General features: G+C 36.7%; 1 long non-coding RNA gene across 1 annotated transcript; it reads right to left on the reverse strand.

The window, feature by feature from the left end:
- Nucleotides 1-13,518: 13,518 nt before the first annotated feature.
- Nucleotides 13,519-20,891, reverse strand: LOC120194066. Its single transcript, XR_005522934.1, has 3 exons — nucleotides 20,609-20,891; nucleotides 20,485-20,512; nucleotides 13,519-13,532 (listed from the first exon to the last, which is right to left on the reverse strand). It is a non-coding gene; the product is annotated as an uncharacterized LOC120194066 (long non-coding RNA).
- Nucleotides 20,892-22,457: the final 1,566 nt, after the last annotated feature.

The raw sequence follows: 22,457 nt of genomic DNA on the forward strand, positions 1-22,457 counted from the left end.
ATTTAGTCACTGTTACTTATATATTATATCAATTGGTCCTAATTTTAACAAGTTAAATAAATTTAATCTTCGAATCATGTCATGTGTCACCATTCGATTAGGGGATTTACTTTATTTTAATTTAATATTTTTTGCATCACCCTCGGATGGAAATAAAATTAAAGTAGTTAAAATGGGGAGCAAGAGAATTGAACTTGGGTCCTTTTAGTGGGAAAACAGCAGTTTAACTACTGAACCAAGCAAACCCTTTAAAATAAAATGCACTACAAATACTATATATACTAAATACTAGTTTAACCTTGATTTATTTTATTTTATATATCTTAAATTAAATTCACATATTAATTAAATTCACATCTAAACATTAAAATTATATATTTTATTCTTATCTTAACTTTAAAATATATTTTATTCTTATTTTAATATAATTTATTTTTTATTAACTTAAAAAAATAATTTATTCTTACCTTAACTTAAATATTTATATTTTATTCTAAAAAATTAAGATAAAAATAAAATGTGTTTTTAAATTAAAAATTAATGTCAATATTTTTAAATAAAAATAAAATATATATGTTAAGTTAAAAATAAGAATAAAATATATATTTTAATTTAAAATAAGGATAATTTATATTCAATAATTTAAGATAAGAATATAATATATGTAATAAGTTAAAATAAAAATAAGCTATATTTTTAAAAGTTAAGATACAAATAAAATATATTTTAAAGTTATGATAAGATTAAAATATATTTTAAGTTAAAATAAAAATAAAAAATATTTTTGATATAATATTTTTATTTTAAATTATTTAATATATTTTATAAGATATATAAAATATATTTTAAAGTAAAATAAGAATAAAATATATTTTAAAGTTAAGATAAGAATAAAAAATATATTTTTAATGTTTAGATGTTAATTTAATTAATATGTGAATTTAATTTAAGATATATAAAATAATAAAAAATTAAGGTTAAACTAATATTTGATATATATAACATTTGTAGTGAGTTTTATTCCAAAAGACCAAGTTCAATTTCCTTGCTCTCCCGTTTCAACTTCTTTAATTTTCTTTCCACCAGAGGGTGTCATTTCACCCTCTAATTAGTCTGAAATAAAATGATTAAATTAAAATAAGAGAAAATTGCCTGAGTGACCAAAAATGCCTTATAATATACGATTTTAACCAACTTTTTTTGGATTTGCCAAAATGACCAACAAAATCGCAACGCGAAATAAAAATCGCAACACGATCCCCAGAATCGCAAATCAGTTTCCAAAATCGCAACGCGATTCTTGAAAATCGCAATGCGATAGTACAAATTCGCATTGCGATTTTCCAAAATCGCAACGCGAATATGAAAATCGCAACGCGAACACATAAATCGCAACGCGTATCCGTAAATCGCAACGTGTATCCGTAAATCGCAACGCGTATGGGTAAATCGCAATGCGTATCCGTATATCGCAACGCGTATCCGTAAATCGCAACGATAATAAATAAAATCGCAACGCGTATCCGTAAATCGCAACGCGATATTTAAAGCGCCATTATAATCGCTACGCGTATTTTATTTTCAAATTACAAAAACGAATATTAAGACAAAATCCCGTAATCGCAACTCATAACCTAAAACCTAAAATCACAACTCAGTCCCATCTCCATCTCTCACTCTCTACGGCGAAGAAATCCGTCCCCATCTCCGAAGATTTCCGTCCCCATCTCCGGCGAAATCCCTCACAACCATTCACGGTCAGAAATCCCTCACAATATTCAGAAATGGAAAATCAACCTCCGAGGGTTAGTTTTTTTAATTATTTTTATTTTGAAATGTTTGCATTATTGTAGGTTTTTCATATTGAAACTGATGATAAGTTTACTGGTCATTTCAATAATAGATTAACCATTTCACTTAGATTTCATTTCGCGTTACGATTCTGTCGTTGCGATTTTCATTTCGCGTTGCTATTCTCTCGTTGTGATTTTCAAGTTAGTATTTGTCTTTGTCTTTGTTCTGTCTTTTGGTTGAAGTAATGCAATCCATTCAAGTTTCAATTTGCAGAAGAGTCGCAACGAGATAAATGAAAATCGCAACGAGAGAATGACTGTCGCAACGAGAGAAATGAAAATCGCAACGAGAGAATCGCAACGCGAAATGAAAATCGCAACGAGAGAATCGCAACGCGAAACCAAAATCGCATTGCGATTTTCATTTCGCGTTGCGATTCTCTCGTTGCGATTTTCATTTCGCGTTGCGATTCTCTCGTTGCGATTGTCATTTCGCGTTGCGATTCTCTCGTTGCGATTTTCATTTCAACCAAAAGACAAAAGTGTTGCAAATTTTAGTTTCAAGAATAAACTACTACTTTTTATGTTTATTGTTTTTGGTATATCTTCACAGTGTAGTTTTTGGTATATCTAACTTGGTATGTTTATTGTTTTTGTAGAATTTTTTTTTGGCTCAATTGACCTTGAGAAATAAAGTCAGCCTGGCCACTACAATTGCTTCGAAGCTTTCACCTGCTCAAAGACAATTGTTTGAGGAAACCTGCTTCGGGCCATGGCTGAGAGTACATCATCCGGGTGGAGATGCTAATTTGACCCATTTGTGGCTTCAGACCATGACATCAAATCTACCCGACAGTATACAACGTGGTGAGGAAGAGATATGGTTTCATTTTCCACCAGCGTATACTTGTTTTGGGCGGAAGGAGTTCTGCTTAATCACTGGTCTACGATTCGGACACGATGATGTAGGCCGGTACACTCGTCATATCGCCCGCCCATCATGGTTATCCCGGGTTTTTTCCGGATGAGTCAATGGAGAAGCCGAACCTACATGTCGACGACCTGAAGAAATTGTTAATAAGAAAGCTGGTTTCACTCGGATGGATGACGTCGATGTTGTCCGAGTATGCCTTCTACTACTTGTGTATGCCGGCTTTTTAGGCAGAGAGGCCAGACAACCTATTCATCGGGAGCTAATAATATTGGTAGAGGACCTGAATGCATGGAATCTGTTTCCGTGGGGTTCGTATATATGGAAAGCTACCTGGACTAAGTTGTCGTCTGCCTTTGATGACCGCAAAAGTTTACGGGGCGATGGGTCCAAATACACTTTGTCAGGCTTTGTTTGGGCCTTTAAGGTAAGAATTTCTATATAATGTTTCTAAAATTATAATTAATTATTTAACAATTACTAATTTTGTTATTATATGTTTGTAGATTTGGATATTCGAGGCTTTCCCCAGCATGCGTACATATGCAATAAAAACGTCAAATGATATTCCCAGGGCTATTTCCTGGAAGAGGAAAACTCTGTTGGATTGGGAAGACTTAATACCATATGCGACAATAAATAATGTAAGTTAACACAAATACTTTCATATAATATATAAACAAGTTATTAATAGTAGACGTTTAACTTTGTTTGAGTTTTATATTTTAGGAGGCCAACATTCCATTACAAAGACTGACACCCACGGAGGAAGAGCTTGCCACTGATTGGTGGCAAGCTAGTCAGAGTTTTTTTGATGGCACGGATGATGAGCAGCATCCACTTCCTCCAATTCGAGAGCCATCACCTCACCTAGAGCCATCACCCGATCGACCCGACTATACACCTCTAGAACGAGAGCCATCACCTATCCCGTCACATCATCGAGCCTCTTCTCCACCATCACCTCATGATAGGCGACCGGCAAAGATGCCACGACTCCTATCTCCCTGTTCTCCACCTCCACCTCCACGGGATGAGTCAAGGGAGTTACGTGATGAGGTCAATGCCTTGCGTGAGGAGATCGGTACTCTACGCGATAACGATGGTGCATGGCGTGTGGAGGTGTCAACTTTACGTGGTGAGGTTGCCGCTCTACGTGAGATGATAGTATCGTTGCAGAATGAGGTTCATACTCTACGCAACGAGGTAAGTTTAAGATTTTCCATATTTAACTTAATGATAAATTTACTCGTAATTTCACTTAGATTAGCCATTTCACTTAGATTGCTTAGTAAATTTATTCGGTTGCTGCCAATTCTGCTAAACTGTGTATTCTTTAACACTGTGAAATAGTATTTGTCTTTGTTTTGTCTTTTGGTTGAAAGTAAATTTGTTCGGTTGCTGCCAATTCTGCTAAACTGTGTATTCTTTAACACTGTGAAATAGTATTTGTCTTTGTTTTGTCTTTTGGTTGAAAGTAAATTTGTTCGGTTGCTGCCAATTCTGCTAAACTGTGTATTCTTTAACACTGTGAAATAGTATTTGTCTTTGTTTTGTCTTTTGGTTGAAAGTAAATTTGTTCGGTTGCTGCCAATTCTGCTAAACTGTGTATTCTTTAACACTGTGAAATAGTATTTGTCTTTGTTTTGTCTTTTGGTTGAAAGTAAATTTGTTCGGTTGCTGCCAATTCTGCTAAACTGTGTATTCTTTAACACTGTGAAATAGTATTTGTCTTTGTTTTGTCTTTTGGTTGAAGTAATGCAATCCATTCAAGTTTCAATTTGCAGAAGAAGAAATAGTTTACTTTCGCAACACGAAACTTAAAATCGCAACGCGAAACCAAAATCGCAACGCGAAATGAAAATCGCAACGACAGAATCGCAACGCGAAACCAAAATCGCAACGAGAGAATCGCAATGCGTTATGAAAATCGCAATGCGAAATGAAAATCGCATTATGTTGAAGGCAAAAATGACTATCGCAATGCGAAATGAAAATCGCAACGAGAGAATCGCAATGCGAAATGAAAATCGCAATGCGGAAATGAAAATCGCAACGAGAGAATCGCAATGCGTTTATAATTTCGCATTGCGATTCTCTCGTTGCGATTTTCATTTCGCATTGCGATTTTCATTTCGCATTGCGATTCTCTCGTTGCGATTTCATTTCGCATTGCGATTTTCATTTCGCATTGCGATTCTCTCGTTGCGATTTTCATTTCGCATTGCGATTCTCTCGTTGCGATTTTCATTTCCGCATTGCGATTTCATGTTGGGATTTTCATTTCGCATTGCGATTCTCTCGTTGCGATTGTAATTTCCGTGTTGCGATAGTCAAATGCATGCCTAATAGTGATAACAACTGAATAACAAGAGTTGGTTAAGTCAAAATGGTTGGCCTGAGTCATTAATTCAACTGAAAATGTTAAAAGTTCACACATAAATCCACATAATACAACGTTTGCATTTAAAAATCACCTAAGTTAACAGTCCCAAAAGGTGAAGCCAATTGTGATTGGGATTTTAAAGATGATTGCCTTTTGCTTGACACCATATGAGCTTTGGATTTTGATGAGGATCCATATTTTGGTAGAGGAAAAGATGATTTTGATGGCACTGGTGATCCACATGTCAACCTTGTATGACCACTTTCCTTGCACCGACTACATGTCGATCTCTTCTTCTCTTCACCCTTAGACGGTATACGATCGTGACTTTTTGGTCGGCCAGGTAGCCTTCTGTCCATGGCTGGTGGCAAAACTGTTTGTAAGTCATCTGGTATGTCCCACTCAGAAGGATGTGGAATAGGGTAGACAATCTCGGCATAAGTCTGTCGATAAACTTCTGTAGTGTAGCAATCCATAGCGTATGCGCTTGAATCATCTTGGTTTAAATGAAGAGCAACTTTTATAACATGGCCACACGGATAACCAGATGTTTGCCATTTCATACAACTACACGTCTTTGCATTTAGATCGACTAACCCATTTAAGTTATTATCCAGTACTTGAAACAAAGTGTTTGAACATGGTTCAACTCTCCATGACGTTGACTTCACAACACGTTTCGTTATCTTTTTTTCAGTCCATGGTGTAACACGATGTTCCAATGTTCCTATAAATTTAAATAAACAATACTTAGTAAATATATAATATGATAAGTTACGAATTCAAAGAAATAATACCTGCATGGTTTCTTTTCTTGTAGTACCACTGTTGAATAGAGGCTCGAAAAAACTCCATTAACATAGTAATGGGTAATTTCCGGGAATGACGACTTAGAGCGTTGATTGATTCTGCACTATTAGACGTCATGAAACCATATCTTGCTCCAAGTTGATGTACTCTTGACCATCTTTCAAACCCGACATCTTCTAGTGTTTGAGCACACTGAGGCAAAACACGTCTTAAACAATTTATATGCTTATTGAAATCCACTTCCCGATAAGCTTTTACAGCCTTCCAGTATGTCCATTTGTGCTTTTTATACCAGCAGACCTTGATTTTAGATTTCTATACAAATGAACACCACAAAGTCCATGAAAAGCATCTGGGAAACACCTTCTAACAGCGTTGTCAATTGAGTTTGCCCTATCGGATATGATTGTCAGATTGCTAATAGGACCTATGCAATCCCTAAGATGCCCCATAAACCATGTCCATGAATCAGAGGTTTCAGATTTGCCAACCCCGTAAGCTATTGGCAATATCCCATTGTTAGCATCCATGGCTACTGCTAATAAGTTTACTCCAAGGTATCGACCTTTCAAATGTGCTCCGTCAACTATAATAACTGGGCGCATGCAAGTAATAAACGAACGAATCTACAAAATAATATACACAAGAAATATAATCATTTAAATGTGAAATGCATGTAACTAACAAAAATGAGTCAACAAAATTATATTGATTTACTAACCGTAGCACCAATGGCGATAAACAGCAACTCAAAGCGTCCATCTCTATCTGTTTTTGATATGAGTTACCGACCCAGGATTTTCCAGCTTTAAATTGTGACAATAAGCCGGCAGTTGGGCAAACGATGCTTCTGGCGACCCCCTCAACAATTCCAAGGCATAACATTTGGCTCTCCAAGCTTGAGAATATGATATACTAATCTTGAACCGAGCATTCATGTCAGTCATAATTTCATGTCCCCGATATACCCTGCCATTCAAAAACATTAACTCAGCCAGAAAACCACCCAACACCTTTTTGTTTGCCTGTCTATGGTGAGGAAAAACTTGGGTTCTTGAACATGTATGTTTATCAATAAAAGTCCTAACTTGAAACATTTTGCAATCTTTTATTCTCTTTGCAATCATACGCCACGTACAGTTTTTGTCAATCATACACCTTGTTTCGAAACGATCTTTGCTTGATTTGTTAACTTTTAGTTGATAGCCATCTTCCACACATTTCGTATATAAAGCTATCTTCAAGTCTTCCTTTGTATCAAAACAATCATCTTTCTTGATACGAATAACTTTTGTGTAACAATCAACTGCTTTCTTTATCAACTCTTCTTCCGGTATTTGAAGTAATTCTGGCATATTCCAGTTATACGCCCGTGGCATTTTCTTTTCTTCGGGGACTTTTTCTTCTTCTTTTTCTTCTTCAGGATTATATGAATTACAGAATGGATGTTCAACATGTTCATTCACAGTCGTAACTTCCTCCTCATTATCATCAACAAAACATTCTTCGGCAACGGCTGTTTCATCATCAAAATTCGGGTATTGACCAATATCAATATCATTACACGCATGGTCTGTTTCTTCTTCTGAAACATCATCAAAATCCGTGTATTGACCAATATCAAAGTCCGGATATTGACCAAGACCAAATTTCGAATACTGACTAGTACTCACAATTTTTTCTGTTGGCTCATCATCGTCTAACTGGTCAATACGAAAACCGGAATTTGGTGCTGAAAGTTGATTGGGATTTGGATTAGAGAAAGGTTTTGGGTTTTGAGAAAAACTTAGTTGATTACTACCCGCTACTGACCCAACAATACTACTTCTAGGTTCAACAACATACAATGTAACATCATCTTGTGAAACACTAATGTAAGCAATGAATCGTTCAACATCTTCATTGTCGGTTAACAAATAAACTTTACCATTTCTCTGATAAGATAGCCTAAATCCACTTAGGGGCTCTAAATTCAATTTATTTGAAACACGTAGCATTAGAGTTTCATAAGTTAACTTTTGTAAAGACAATTTTAGTTGAAGATTCATGGGTAAAGGCATATATTGTAAAACACCATGAACATTATCCCATGACCCTCCAAAACACAAATCTATCCAAACATGATCAACATTAGATGATTTCATGGTTGTAAATTAATTTACTAAACAGACGAGCTGCGAAACTAAACCTGTTGCCGGATTGGGAAGGATGTCGTTGGATATAGGAACGGATGTCGCCGGAGAGAGTGATAGATGGAGATGGAATGAGTTGCGATTTAGGGATTTAGTTTATGATTTCAGTGTTATATACCCAAAATTTCAGTGTTGTGATTTACAGATTCTCGTTGCGATTTACGGATTATCGTTGCGATTTACAGATTCTCGTTGCGATTTACGGATTATCGTTGCGATTTACGGATACGCGTTGCGATATACGGATACGCATTGCAATTTACCCATACGCGTTGCGATTTACGGATACACGTTGCGATTTACGGATACGCGTTGCGATTTATGTGTTCGCGTTGCGATTTTCATATTCGCGTTGCGATTTTGGAAAATCGCAATGCGAATTTGTACTATCGCATTACGATTTTCAAGAATCGCGTTGCGATTTTGGAAACTGATTTGCGATTCTGGGGATCGCGTTGCGATTTTTATTTCGCGTTGCGATTTTGTTGGTCATTTTGGCAAATCCAAAAAAAGTTGGTTAAAATCGTATATTATAACTTTTTTTTGGTCACTGAGGCGATTTTCTCTTAAAATAAACTAAACCCTCTAATTAGTGTGAAATAAAATGATTAAATTAAAATAAATTAAACCCTCCAATTGATTGGTAACACATGACATATTTTGATTCGAATATTAAATTTATTTACTTTGTTAAAATTAGAACCAAACTAATAGAATATATAAGTAACAATGACTAAAAGTGTAATTTTATCAGTTAAACCAGTAATAAAGTAAACCCTATAATTAGTGTAATTTTACTTGATTGATAAAAATTCAAAAATGATGATTAAAATAAAAAATGGACTATAATTAGGCGGTCACTGATATAGTTTACCCTATAATTTAAGTTTCACTTAAACTCTAACTTAAATGAATTTTAAAAGTAAGATATAAAATTAATATATAAATATCATACCATTATTTTATCAACAATTAACATGATCTTTAATCTCTCTTTAATATCAATATTATTTATGATACACATAATTCTTAGGCACAAATCAAATTATTTTAGTAGTTAAATGAATTATTGTTATTTCTATAGGTTTTGATTTTGAGCATCAGTGAGTTTAGTAGGGGTAATTGAGTGTTCATTGTCACAATGATTGAGAATATTTAAAAAAATATTATTTTGTAACCACCTTATCCTAATCAAAAAAATATAAATAATTATTAATAAAAAATATATAATTAATTATTAATAAAAAGTTAATATTTCAAAACACTACGATAAACTTATTAAAAAAACATTTATAGTGTATAAGAATCACATGAATGGACGTAAGATTTTATGTTAAGGGAAGAATTTTTAAAATTTTAGGAGATGACAAATATATAAAATTTTAGAAGGGGTAAAAATAGATTTTTAATAAAAAATATACATAAAAATAAATATATCTGACAATTTTAAATTTTCAAGAGGTAATTGTCCTCACCCTTCGACCATCTCCGTATAAGACCATATTATCAATCACATAATAAAAAAATCAAACAATAATAATAAAATTTAAAAAATATATAATAATAATTTAATATAAATATAAAGTCAATTTTTCAAAAATTTAATTTAATTTTATATTCAATTAAATATGTAAAAAGTAAAAATAAAAATGATAGATTTACAAAGCATTTTATACTAAAAATAATTTTCTTTCATCTTTATTTGACATACGACTACACTAATTTGGGTGTTGGTTTTTTTAATTAATTTTTTATATTATATATATATCTTTATTTTTTATTTTCTCTACATTTTAGTGTGTTTTTCTCTATATTTCGATAAAAAAATTAATCTTTTTATCAATTGATTGATAGCCCCTTTTTTAGGATTAGATTAGATGTAGTACCAACTGATCAATATGATATTTATTTATTATCTATCTATTCTTTCATGTTTAGAAATTTTAGATTATATTTGAATATGCAATTTAAGTTCTTGAATAATCTTCTTACGCACTCGAATTTGATTTACATGTGACAATAGTTTTTCAGTAGTTTGATACTTTGATTTACGGGTGTCAATAGTTTTTCCAATAGTTTGATATACTTTTGTGTTTTGTTTATCGATGTAGTCAGATCTGTTTCATACATATCTTTTTGTTTATTTTTTTGATTGGGTTCTTAATATTTTCTATGTATAATCCTCATATAATCTCAAGTGATTACTTTTGTTGTTAACGATTATAAAAATACGTTCTAATTATATGTTTAGTTTATGATTATAATTATAAATATTGATTATAATTTTATTTTATTTTACTTTTAGTAAAATTAACTGTTTTTATTTTATTAAAAATAATTTTATATTTAATATTTTTTTATTATCATTAATAATTAATAACATGTTAATAAAGTATATTGTAAGATATGTCTCATAAATATACCGGTAAAGAGGACAGGGGATAGAGTGGAGTGAGCGAAGCGAACATCAACTGTCCTTACAAAGAAAGTCTCGTAGAGGGGGTTATGATTATGTGGGTTGAGGGTGCGCCCCCGCGGTACGGTACAGGGTTAATTTTGGAATTATGTACCAGTGTTTTCTATTATAAATAGAGATGTAACCTAAACCTATTATCATTGAATAAAAAATTTTCTAGCGCCGCCTAGGCACCGAGGACGTAAGCACATTGCCGAACCTCGTTAAAATTCTTGTGTTCTTTCGTTTACTTTGCCCGATTTATCAACAATTGGTATCAGATGTCAGGAGCAAAATTCGAAGTTGCGAAATTCGATGGTCTGGCTAACTTCAGATTATGGCAAACGAGGGTGAATGATCTGTTGGCGCAGCAGGGGATCCTGAAGGCTTTGCGACCTATAAAGCCGGCGTCGATGGAGGAGGAAGATTGGGAAGAATTGCAACAACGAGCGACAGGAACCATACGATTATGCTTGGCGGACGAGGTAATGTATCACGTCATGCATTTATCGTCTCCAAACGAAATTTGGAGGAAGTTGGAAAGTCAGTTTATGTCCAAATCCTTAACGACAAAACTGTATCTAAAGCAGCGACTGTATGGGCTGAAGATTCAGGACGATCATGATTTGGCACAACACGTGAATGTCTTCAATCAAATCATTTCTGATTTGGCTCGGCTTGATGTAAAAATTGAGGATGAAGACAGAGCGATGATTTTGTTGTGTTCGTTGCCTCCCTCTTACGAACATATGGTGACTACTCTTACATATGGGAAAGAGACTATCAACGTTGAGGAGATTACTGCAGCCTTGTTGGCTTACAACCAGCGGAAGCAGAATGCAGGGGAAAACTCTCAAGCAGATAGCTTATATGTCAAGGGTAATCGAGACCGTGGACGGAAGCCAGAGAAGGCAGGGTCTGGCAAGCGGAATTCCAGATCCAAATCTAGGGATAAGAAGACAATTCACTGTTACAAGTGCAAGGAGGCGGGACATATGAAGCGAGACTGTCTGAAGTTAAAAAAAGCAGACTGATGAGAAACGTGATGTTTCATCCAAGTCTGTGAACGTGGTCGAGGATGACAATTCTGATTGCAGTGAGGGTGATATGCTTTTTATTTCAACGACTCAATTGACGGATGCGTGGATTCTTGATTCTGGATGTTCTTATCACATCACGCCAAATAGGGAATGGTTTTCGACATACAGGTCGGTTAATTCTGGTTTTGTTTATTTGGGTGATGATCGATGTTGCAATATTGTTGGTATTGGTGATGTCAGAATTAAGATGTATGATGGCTCTGTTCGGACGTTGAGTGGTGTTCGACATATCCCAGATTTGAAGAAGAATTTGATTTCTTTGGGCACTTTGCACAAGAATGGTTTTATCCCTAAGACTGATGAGGATAGCGAAACCATTCGGATTGTTAAAAGGTGCTTTGACTGTGATGAAAGGAAAGATGACTGCATGAAATATTTATAGATTGTTAGGGAGTACCGTTGCAGGTGGAGTTCATTCAGTTGAGTCCTGTGATGATACTACAAAACTGTGGCATATGCGTCTTGCTCATCTTAGTGAACGTGGTATGACAGAATTACACAAAAGAAATCTTTTGCATGGTGTCAAAAGTTGTAAGCTCGATTTTTACAAGTATTGTGTTCTTGGTAAACAGACTAAAGTCCGTTTCAAGACTGTGAAGCACACAACTCAAGGAATTCTTGATTATATGCATTTTGATGTATGGGGGCCTTCCACGATATCGTCTTTGGGTGGATCTAGGCATTATGTTACTTTTATTGATGATTTTTCACGGAAAGTTTGGGTGTATTTTTTGAAACAGAAATCTAAAGTTTTTGAGAAGTTCAAGCTGTGGAAAGGTGAGGTAGAAAACCAAACAGGACAAAAAATCAAGTGTTTGCGGTCTGACAATGGTACGGAGTACACAGATTCACAGTTCTTACACTTCTGTAAGGAGCACGGGATTAAGAGACATTTTACAGTGCGCAAGACACCACAACAGAATGGTGTTGCGGAACGGATGAACAGGTCGTTGAATGAAAGAGCCAGATGTTTACGGTTGAATGCGGGGCTTCCCAAACACTTCTGGGCCAAGGCTGTTAACATGGCATGTTATCTTATCAACAGATCGCCAAGGGCATCATTGGCTGGGAAAGTTGCAGAAGAGGTATGGACTGGTCATGATGTTAGTTTTGATAACTTACGGATTTTTGGTTGTCCTGCTTATGTGCATGTACCTGCTGATGAGAGATCCAAACTTGATGCAAAATCGAAGGAGTGCATTTTTCTGGGTTACAAGAAAGGTGTCAAAGGATTCAAGTTCTGGGATCCAGTTGCGAAGAAAATTGTGATCAGTAGAGATGTTGTTTTTGATGAACAATCCATGTTGCAACAGAAGAAAGACACGACAGTGGTGGATTTCGAGCAGTTTCCATTTGAGAAACCAGAAACGTCTCAACCGACTTCTGGTGGTTCCACTACGGATGATTTGCAGGATTATAGTCTCGCCAGAGATAGGGTGAGACGGACGAATATAAAGCCTCCGAGTATATTGTGTTTTGAAGACTTGGTCTCTTTTGCACTTATTGTTAGCAGTGATGATCCAGTTACTTTTCATGATGCTATTACTAGTCAGGAAAACGACAAGTGGATGACAGCCATGGTTGAGGAGATGGAGGCTTTGAATCACAATCGTACATGAGAGTTGGTTCCCCTTCCTGAGGGTAAAAAGCCGATTGGTTGCAAATGGGTGTATAAGAAGAAACCAACAGTAACAGAAAAAAGGGGGAGAAGTTCAAGGCTCGTTTGGTAGCAAAGGGTTTTTCACAGCAGAAAGGAGTTGATTATGATGAAATCTTTTCTCCTGTGGTCAGACACACTTCAATCCGAGCAGTACTTGCATTGGTGGCCAGTTGGGATTCGCATTTAGAGCATATGGATGTTAAAACTGCTTTTTTTCATGGTGATTTAGAGGATCAGATCTACATGCGGCAACCTGAAGGTTTCACTCAACCTGGAAACGAGCATTTAGTTTGCAGATTGAAGAAATCTTTGTACGGGTTGAAACAATCTCCGAGACAGTGGTATAAACGGTTTGACTCCTATATGATCAAGATTGGCTACAACCGATGTGAGTATGATTGTTGTGTCTATGTTAAGAGCCTTGATTATGGTTCTTTTATTTTTCTATTACTGTATGTTGATGATATGTTGATTGCTGCGAAGAACATGGATGATGTTATCGGTTTGAAAACTTTATTGAGTCAGGAATTTGATATGAAAGATTTAGGTGCTGTAAAGAAAATTCTTGGAATGGAAATTTGCAGGGACAGAGACTCAAGGAAACTGTGGCTATCTCAATGGGGTTATGTTAAAAAAATGCTAGAAAGGTTTGCGATGAGCAGCGCAAAACCAGTTAGCACTCCATTGGCGAACCACTTTAAGCTCTCATCAGAACAGTGCGCTAAGACAGATAAGGAAGCTGAAGATATGGCAAAGGTTTCGTATTCTAATGTTGTTGGCTGCTTGATGTATGCAATGGTATGTACTCGTCCTGATTTAGGTTATGTTGTTAGTCAAGTTTGTAAGTACATGTCTAAACATGGTAAGCAACATTGGGAAGCAGTCAAGTGGATCTTTCGGTACTTAAAGGGTACTGTGGGACATAGAATTGTTTTTGGTAGTCAACGAGATAATCCTTTGGTTGTAGGATATGTGGATTCAGACTATGCAGGTGACTTGGATAATAGAAGATCTACGATAGGGTATGTTTTTACTCTTGGTGGAAGACCTATTTGTTGGAAGTCTACTGTTCAATCTGTTGTGGCACTATCTACAACTGAAGCTGAGTACATGGTAGCGGCTGAAGCTGCAAAAGAAGCTTTATGGCTCACTGGTTTAGTGAAGGAGTTGGGTGTTCAGCTGCTCTACGACAATCAAAGTGCTATTCACTTAGCTAAGAATCAGGTATATCGTGTTAGAACTAAGCACATTGATGTACGTTTTTACAAGATCAGAGAGTTGGTTGCATCTGGAGAGATTTTGTTTCAGAAGGTACACACTGATGAGAATGCCGCTGATATGTTCACCAAGCCAGTTACAACAGACAAGTTCAAGCATTGCTTGGACTTGTTGAATGTTTCAAGTTGTTAAAGAAGTAAGGTAACCCAACCCACATTGAATGTTTCTTAAGGGGTAGGATATTCGCCAAGGTGGAGATTTGTAAGGTATGGCTCATAAATATACCGGTAAAGAGGACATGGGATGGAGCGGAGTGAGCGAAGCGAACATCAACTGTCCTTACAAAGAAAGTCTCGTAGAGGGGGTTACGATTATATGGGTTGGGGGTACAGGGGGTGCGCCCCCGCAGTACGGTACAGGGTTAATTTTGGAATTATGTACCAGGGTTTTCTATTATAAATAGAGATGCAACCTAAACCTATTATCATTGAATAATAAATTTTCTAGCGTCGCCTAGGCACCGAGGACGTAAGCACTGGTTCTGGCATCACTAATGAATTCAAACAGCAGCCCTCAACAACTCGTGGAGGTCGAGCTGGTGGTAGGGGTCGTGCACGGCTGCAGTGTCAGTTGTGTGGTAAGATTGGCCATTCGGTTGATCGTTGCTGGTACAGGTTTGACCGTGATTTTGTAGGAATCCTTGCCAACAATGCTCGATCACAATACAAGGAAGATTCGAGCAACATCAACTATGTTAATCTTGATAGTGTTGCTTGTACGTGCTGTGCTAATAAGTCTGGAGTCAGTTCAGTGGCTACACAAGGTGCTGCTACTTCTTCTACAAATGCGAAATCGTCTCGTACTCAGTGGATTGTTGACTCGGGGGCGACGCATCATGTCACACCTGATGCATCTCACATTACTCACCCTACTGATCTTGATGGACCAGGTAATATCGTGGTTGGTAATGGTTCCTCTCTTAATGTTCAATCAGTAGGACGGTCTGTTTTAAGGTCCTCTTCACAAACATTACTACTTACTGATCTGTTGCATGTTCCTAAAATCACTAAACACCTTCTCTCTGTGTCGAAGCTTGCTAGGGATAATCACATCTTCTTCGAGTTTCATGCTGATACTTGTTGTGTTCGAGATGAAGCAACATGCAATATTCTACTTCGAGGAAGGCAGAAAGGGGGACTTTATACATTTACCTTGGATAGTCAGTTGAATGCTTGTAATAATGCTAAGGCTTATGCAGTTCATACTCATTGTAACTCGTTTGAGCTTTGGCATAGAAGATTAGGTCATCCAGCATTTTCAACTTTGAAATTGGTTTGTAATTCCATTGCTATTGATATTCCAAGTAATGCAAATCAGCTGTGTGTTGCTTGTTGTTTGGGTAAAAGCCATAAACTGCCTTTTGTTGACTCAACCACGGTGTATGATGAGCCATTTCAACTCGTTTTCACATATCTTTGGGGGCCCTCGCCAGCGCCCTCAGCTGGTTTTCGGTATTATATCATTTGTAGATGCGTGTACCAAGCATACGTGGGTTTACTTGTTGAAGAATAAGTAACAAGCTATTACTGCTTTTAGATTATTTAAGAGCATGGTTGAGACTCAATTCTCTTTGTCAATCAAGGCCGTACAAAGCGATTGGGGTGGTGAATATAGAAACTGGACAGCTGAGTTAACTCATACAGGAATTTTGCATAGAGTCACATGTCCTCACTCATCCGAGCAAAATGGAGTCGTTGAATGTAAACATAGACACCTCATTGAGTTGGCACTTGTATTGCTAGCACAAGCATCCCTTCCAATCAAGTTCTGGTCGTATGCTGTTACCACAACAGCATACCTGATAAATCGTCTTCCATCTAAGGTGCTGAATAATATTTCTCCTTTTGAGAAGCTATTTCACAAGAAACCTGATTACACAACTATGTGCGTCTTTGGTTGTCGATGTTTTCCGCATCTGCGAGAATTTCAACCCCATAAATTGATGCCTCGATCTCAAGAGTGTACATTTCTAGGCTATAGCTCACAACATAAAGGTTTTCAATGTCTTGGAGCCAATGGTCGAATCTTTATTAGTAGACATGTTAAATTTGATGAGCTTGTGTTTCCCTTTGCAGCTGCTAAACAGGATGATGCTCATCACATGGTTTCATCTCTACGCTCAGCATCACTAGAGGTCGTTCCTCCAAGACATAGCGCATGTTCTACTACAGTGGCTCCAATTCTGGAACATCCTGGTACGTCGTCTCAGGCTAGCTCGCCTGAAAATGAAGTGGCTCATGAAGATGAGTTGAGCACTGCAATTGAATCTTCCGATCACTCGCTTCAAAATTCACACATGAGTAGTCCTCCCATGCTCAGTGCTGAATAAGTTAATGAGTCAGCCCAACCTCCTGTCGAGGATGACAGTGTTCCTGATCAGGTCCCACTGCTCAATACTCACCCTATGGTTACTAGAAGTAAACATGGGATTTTCAAACCTAAGGTTTTCCTTCCTGTAGACGATAATATGATTCTTACTGATATTAGTCAGGCTATGAAGTCGAGTAAATGGACTTCTGCAGTTCATGATGAACTTGATGCCTTACACCGAAATGGAACATGAACGTTGGTTCCATTGCCAACTGGACGAACAACAGTTGGATGTAAATGGCTGTTCAAACTAAAAAAAATCTCGATGGCTCAATTCAACGTTACAAAGCGAGGCTAGTGGCAAAGAGATTTCTGCAAGTACCAGGACATGAATTCAAGGAAACCTTTAGTCCCGTAGTCAAATTCCCGACTCTAAATGTTATTCTCTCCATAGCTGTATCAAACAAATGGCCACTTCGACATGTGGATGTAAATAACGCTTTTCTCCATGGTGATCTGACTGAGGAAGTCTTTATGCAACAGCCGCCTGGGTTTGAGCAGTTCGATGAGGATGGGACCAGGCTTGTTTGTAAGCTTCATAAAGCTTTGTATGGGCTGCGTCAAGCTCCCAGAAATTGGAACAACAAACTGAAAGATAACTTGCTACAAATGGGGTTTCACGTGTCCAGAGCAGATGTGTCCTTGTTTGTTTCACTCACTGAAGAGGAAATAAACTATATACTTGTCTATGTCGATGATATTGTGATCACTGGTCAGTCGGTTGCTGCAATAGAACGAGTGGTTTAGTCACTCAAAATCAATTTTTCGTTAAAGGACCTTGGTGAGTTGAACTACTTCTTGGGGATTGAAGTTCAGTGCAGTCCACACGGTCTAATGTTATCTCAAAAGAAGTTTATTTCAGAATTACTAGAGAAGTCAAACATGACAAAAGCAACTTCTACCAGTACACCAATGGTGATCTCTAATAAACTTCAAAGGGACGCTGGAAAACTTATTGAAGATGCTCGAGAATTTAGAAGTATGGTTGGTGCACTGCTTTATGCTTGTCACACAAGACCGGACATAGTGTACAGCGTGAGCAAGGTTGCTCAATTTATGCACGAACCACGCGAGAGTCATCTGCAGGCTGCCAAACGTATTCTACGATACCTAGCTGGCACAACTGAGTATGGTTTGCTCTTCAAACCATCAAAGGAAACACTAAGAGTCGTTGCATTCGCAGACACTGATTGGGGTGGTTGTATCGATGATCGAAGATCGATGTCTGGACGTTGTGTTCTATTCGGTGGTAACTTGGTGTCCTGGAGTACAAAGAAACATAAGGTTGTCTCCATATCCACCATGGAAGCCGAATATCGCAGTCTTGCAGATGCTGTTGCAGAGGTTACTTGGATAGATGCCTTGTTGAATGATATTGGAGTAACACAGCAGGAAAAACCAATCATCTGGTGTGATAACACGAGTGCCATATCATTAAGTGTGAATCCGATTCATCATGCACAATCTAAACATGTCGATTTAGATGTGCACTTTGTCAGGGAAAAAGTTGCTGGAAATCAGTTATATGTTAGTTATGTTCCTGCTGCACATTAACTAGCAGATGGATTTACAAAGCCTTTGTCAAAGATAGCTTTTGCAATGTTTCGAGAACAAGTACATGTATGTCTTACAAAGAGTTTTAGGGAAATATTACTTATCATATATATAGCGTATTCATATTTATAATTATAACACTTAATGTTAGGTAACAGATGGGAGTCCAAATTCATTGCCTCCAACCAAATGTTTGCTTTCCAAAATCATGCAGAAAATGAATTCCTCCCTCTCATCAATAATGATGAAATTAAAAGGTGGCAACACTTTTCTAGACAGCTTAATTTGTCAACTTTTTTAGGTACAAAAGGCTTTTAGTATTATGAGAATAAATAGAGACAAAATATAAGGGATAGGAGGGTAAATGTCATGTCATGATATAATTTACGTGAATAATAATTTTAGATGTCTTCCGAGTTCCAACAACAACCTGATTTCCCTGTCAACTTCTTACATGATATGAAACGTCTATTTTAGCCCCTACAGTTGAAAATTAATTAATTCTTCAAAAATATATTTTATTTTATTTATTTACAAGAGAATAAGCATAGCATATATGATGAATTGATGATCCATTTAAAAATTATTACAAAGTAGATGACCAAAGCCAAAAGGGAAGGTGAAGTATCAAAATTTGGAAGCAAATGTCGGCCTATTAATCATTACAAACTGATATAAATTTAGTTCAAAAGAAAGAAACAATCGAGGCTTACTTTAAAGCGAAAAGATGACATTCAGAATGGTCGAAAATTCTACAATATCAGGCGAATAAGCTATTTTACCTTTTGACATAATAAATCAAGCGGCTTCCACCTTTTCTGCCCACCCAGTTCGGCAACTTATACAAGCAGTCAAACACAATTCTATATATATATACACACGGTTCTGGACAAGCATCGAACAATTGCAAAAACTATTGTTTTACATATGCTTTTAATTATGCGTCTGCATGTTTTAATTACGCGTCTGCATGTTTTAATTATGCTAACCCAATTAATTCTCATGTTTTATTTGCTTGCAAAGACTTAAAGAACCACACGAGTGTATAAATATGAGAAGCCTTCAAGCACTTGTAAACTGGGAAGCAAACCAACCATTGTGTCAGGAGAGGAGCAGACAAGCGGATTTTGATTATCAGAAATGGCGATTAAAACTCGTTACTACTCCGTTGACGGTAAGCGAGTGATGACTGTAGATGAATTTACTAGCTGGTTAAAGGGATTTGATGAAGATAACGATGGAAGGATAAGCAAAGACGAGCTTGCCGATGCCATAAGAGTCTCGGGAGGATGGTTTGCTAACAGGAAGAGCAAGCAGGGAGTTCAATCTGTAGATGCCAATGGCAACGGCTTTATTGATGACAGTGAGATCAAAAACCTTGTGCAGTTTGCAGAGCAACACCTGAATGTTAGGATTTTGTTTTTGTGAAGTGTTTGATTTGAGTTCACATCCCTTTGCTCCTTTCTTCTTGTATGATATGTTCATCCATCTGTTGATTTGAACGAGTTAGTAATTAAAAAAAATCATTGAGTTAGTAATTAAAAGATGGCAGATTCTAATATTAGAGTCTGCCTCTTCTCTCCTTGAAAGTTTTTAACAAAAGTTTACACATTTTAACAATTTGTCCACCTCGAATCACATGGATTCGCTATACAGAATTATACATCAAACAACTCTGAACCCAAATACAACTGAGATGAATCAACCCTTTCTTTCTATCCAAGTTAAATCACTTCGGACAACGATAGTCGGCCAGTTCTGCCTTTTCAAGACCATGGTGGAAGTTCTCGCCAACGGCCGTGGGTCACATATAAACCTGTAATTTTCCTGCGCAACCTCATGGTAGAAAGTCAGAAAAATAGATACACTCCGAAACTTCAACGGTGCTGGCTAGATGGATCTTGGAAAGTGCAGGCAAGGAGATGCAAGGTCTCTGCCTCAACTATATGTCTAACAAACTGCCATTCAAGTTCCAAGCAGATACTAGAATGTTAATTGGACACGATTCATTTCAGATGACTACCCAGCGATCCATCTCGAGTTTTATAACAAATTTTTGAAACCAACATCGAAATTTACATGTACAGCACCAAAAAGATAGCTGACATCGTACATCTATCTTGGTATTCGAATGCTCAAGCAAATATTATTCTAGCTGACATCTTCATATATCAATCAAAGGAGGTGGCAGTTTCCAGAAATTCCACGAATTAAAATCCTCCTGTAACTAATAGAAGTAAATTAAGATGCAGAGCAAAATAAATAAAATGAACACCCTAAAACGAATTAAACTAAAATCTTGAGAATTTAGACAATATATTCTCAGTAAGATGCTATTCCGGCATGATAGATGTCACCTAAGGATGGACATCTAAAAGAAAGCAGGGAACAATCGGGTCTCTCTTCACAAAAATAAGTGTACGAAAACTCAGCCTAGTCACCATCACAACCATGTTTACCAACAGACATATACAAAAGGCTCCGATTGGGAAACAAACTCCATGCAGTGGTTTATCAATGGAAAAAGAAAGGTAACAAACCTGCTCCGCGGAGGCCATGGGCGGAAACATGGCATGGACAAAATCATGAAGGGAACTATAAGATTTGTCAACACAGTGGTTGATAGCTACCTCACCCAGCAAACTTGAAACCGTTAGAAGAGAAGTTTGGTGCAGTAACATTGGCAGCATTTGGTAACCTTTCTTTAAGCATGAAATCCTTGGATTACCTTTGGATTAATAATGAAGATTTTCCCTTTTGGGATTCCAACCTTAAGATAGCTGATTTCATCAATATCTCTATTCCCAAAGCCAGCATAGAATGGATTGCAATCAGGTGGAAACAATTCTTTGATATCCTATAAGCCAAAAGATTAAAAAAACAATGCTCTTCTAATGTCTGAGAAATATATAGGAAATTTAAGAATTAATAATGTGGAATAGATATATCTTTTGGGATGAGAGACAAAGAAACAAATAAGAAAAAAAATATATAGAAAACTCTAATATGATGGAAGGGGTTAAAAGCACATTCTCCAAATCAGAAACAATAACATCTTAACCTTCAATTTAATTTTAAAAGTGATCAAGCACAGGAAGCTTTTAATTTCCTAACCAAAGGGAACCTAAGAGGAAACCGGAACAAAATAAAATAGAACAAGCTTTCATATTTGTAGCAGTTCAAAGTGTCAATACAACTAAAACTTTGACTTTTGGGTTGTAAATTGTAACCGTATGTATCATGCATCAATTTTAAAGGTACAACTATGATTACTCATCTTAGTTAGAGAAAATAACCTCAGTGACCGAAAATGCCTTATAATATACGATTTTAACCAACTTTTTTTGGATTTGCCAAAATGACCAACAAATTCGCAACGCAAACTCCAATTTCGCAACCCATTTTTCAATTTCGCAACGCGAATATGTAAATAGCATTGCGATTTTCCAAGTTCGCATTGTGATTTTCCAAATTCACAACGCGAATCTGTAAATCGCAACACAGAAGTCAAATTCGCAACGCGATAGTTAAATCCGCAACACAAAAGTCAAATTCGCAACGCGAAAGTCAAATTTGCAACGCGAATTTGTAAATCGCAACACAAAAGTCAAATTCGCAGCGCGATAGCCAAATTCGCAACACAAAAGTCAAATTCGTAACGCGATAGTCAAATTCGCAACGCGAAACACAATATTAATTTCGCAACACAAATGTAAATAGTATTATCGCAAATCATAACCTAAAACCCTAAATCACAACTCAGTCCCATATCAATCTCTCACTCTCTACGGCGACATCCGTCCCCATCTCTGACGAAATCCGTCCCCATCTCCGACGAAATCCGTCTATCTCCATCTCTCAGAGCAACCCTCACAACCATTCACGGTCAGAAATGGAAAATCAACCACCGAGGGTTAGTTTTTTAATC

The sequence above is a fragment of the Hibiscus syriacus genome, unplaced genomic scaffold, assembly GCF_006381635.1.
Source record: "Hibiscus syriacus cultivar Baekdansim isolate YM2019G1 unplaced genomic scaffold, ASM638163v2 tig00116997_pilon, whole genome shotgun sequence".
NCBI lineage: Eukaryota > Viridiplantae > Streptophyta > Magnoliopsida > Malvales > Malvaceae > Hibiscus > Hibiscus syriacus.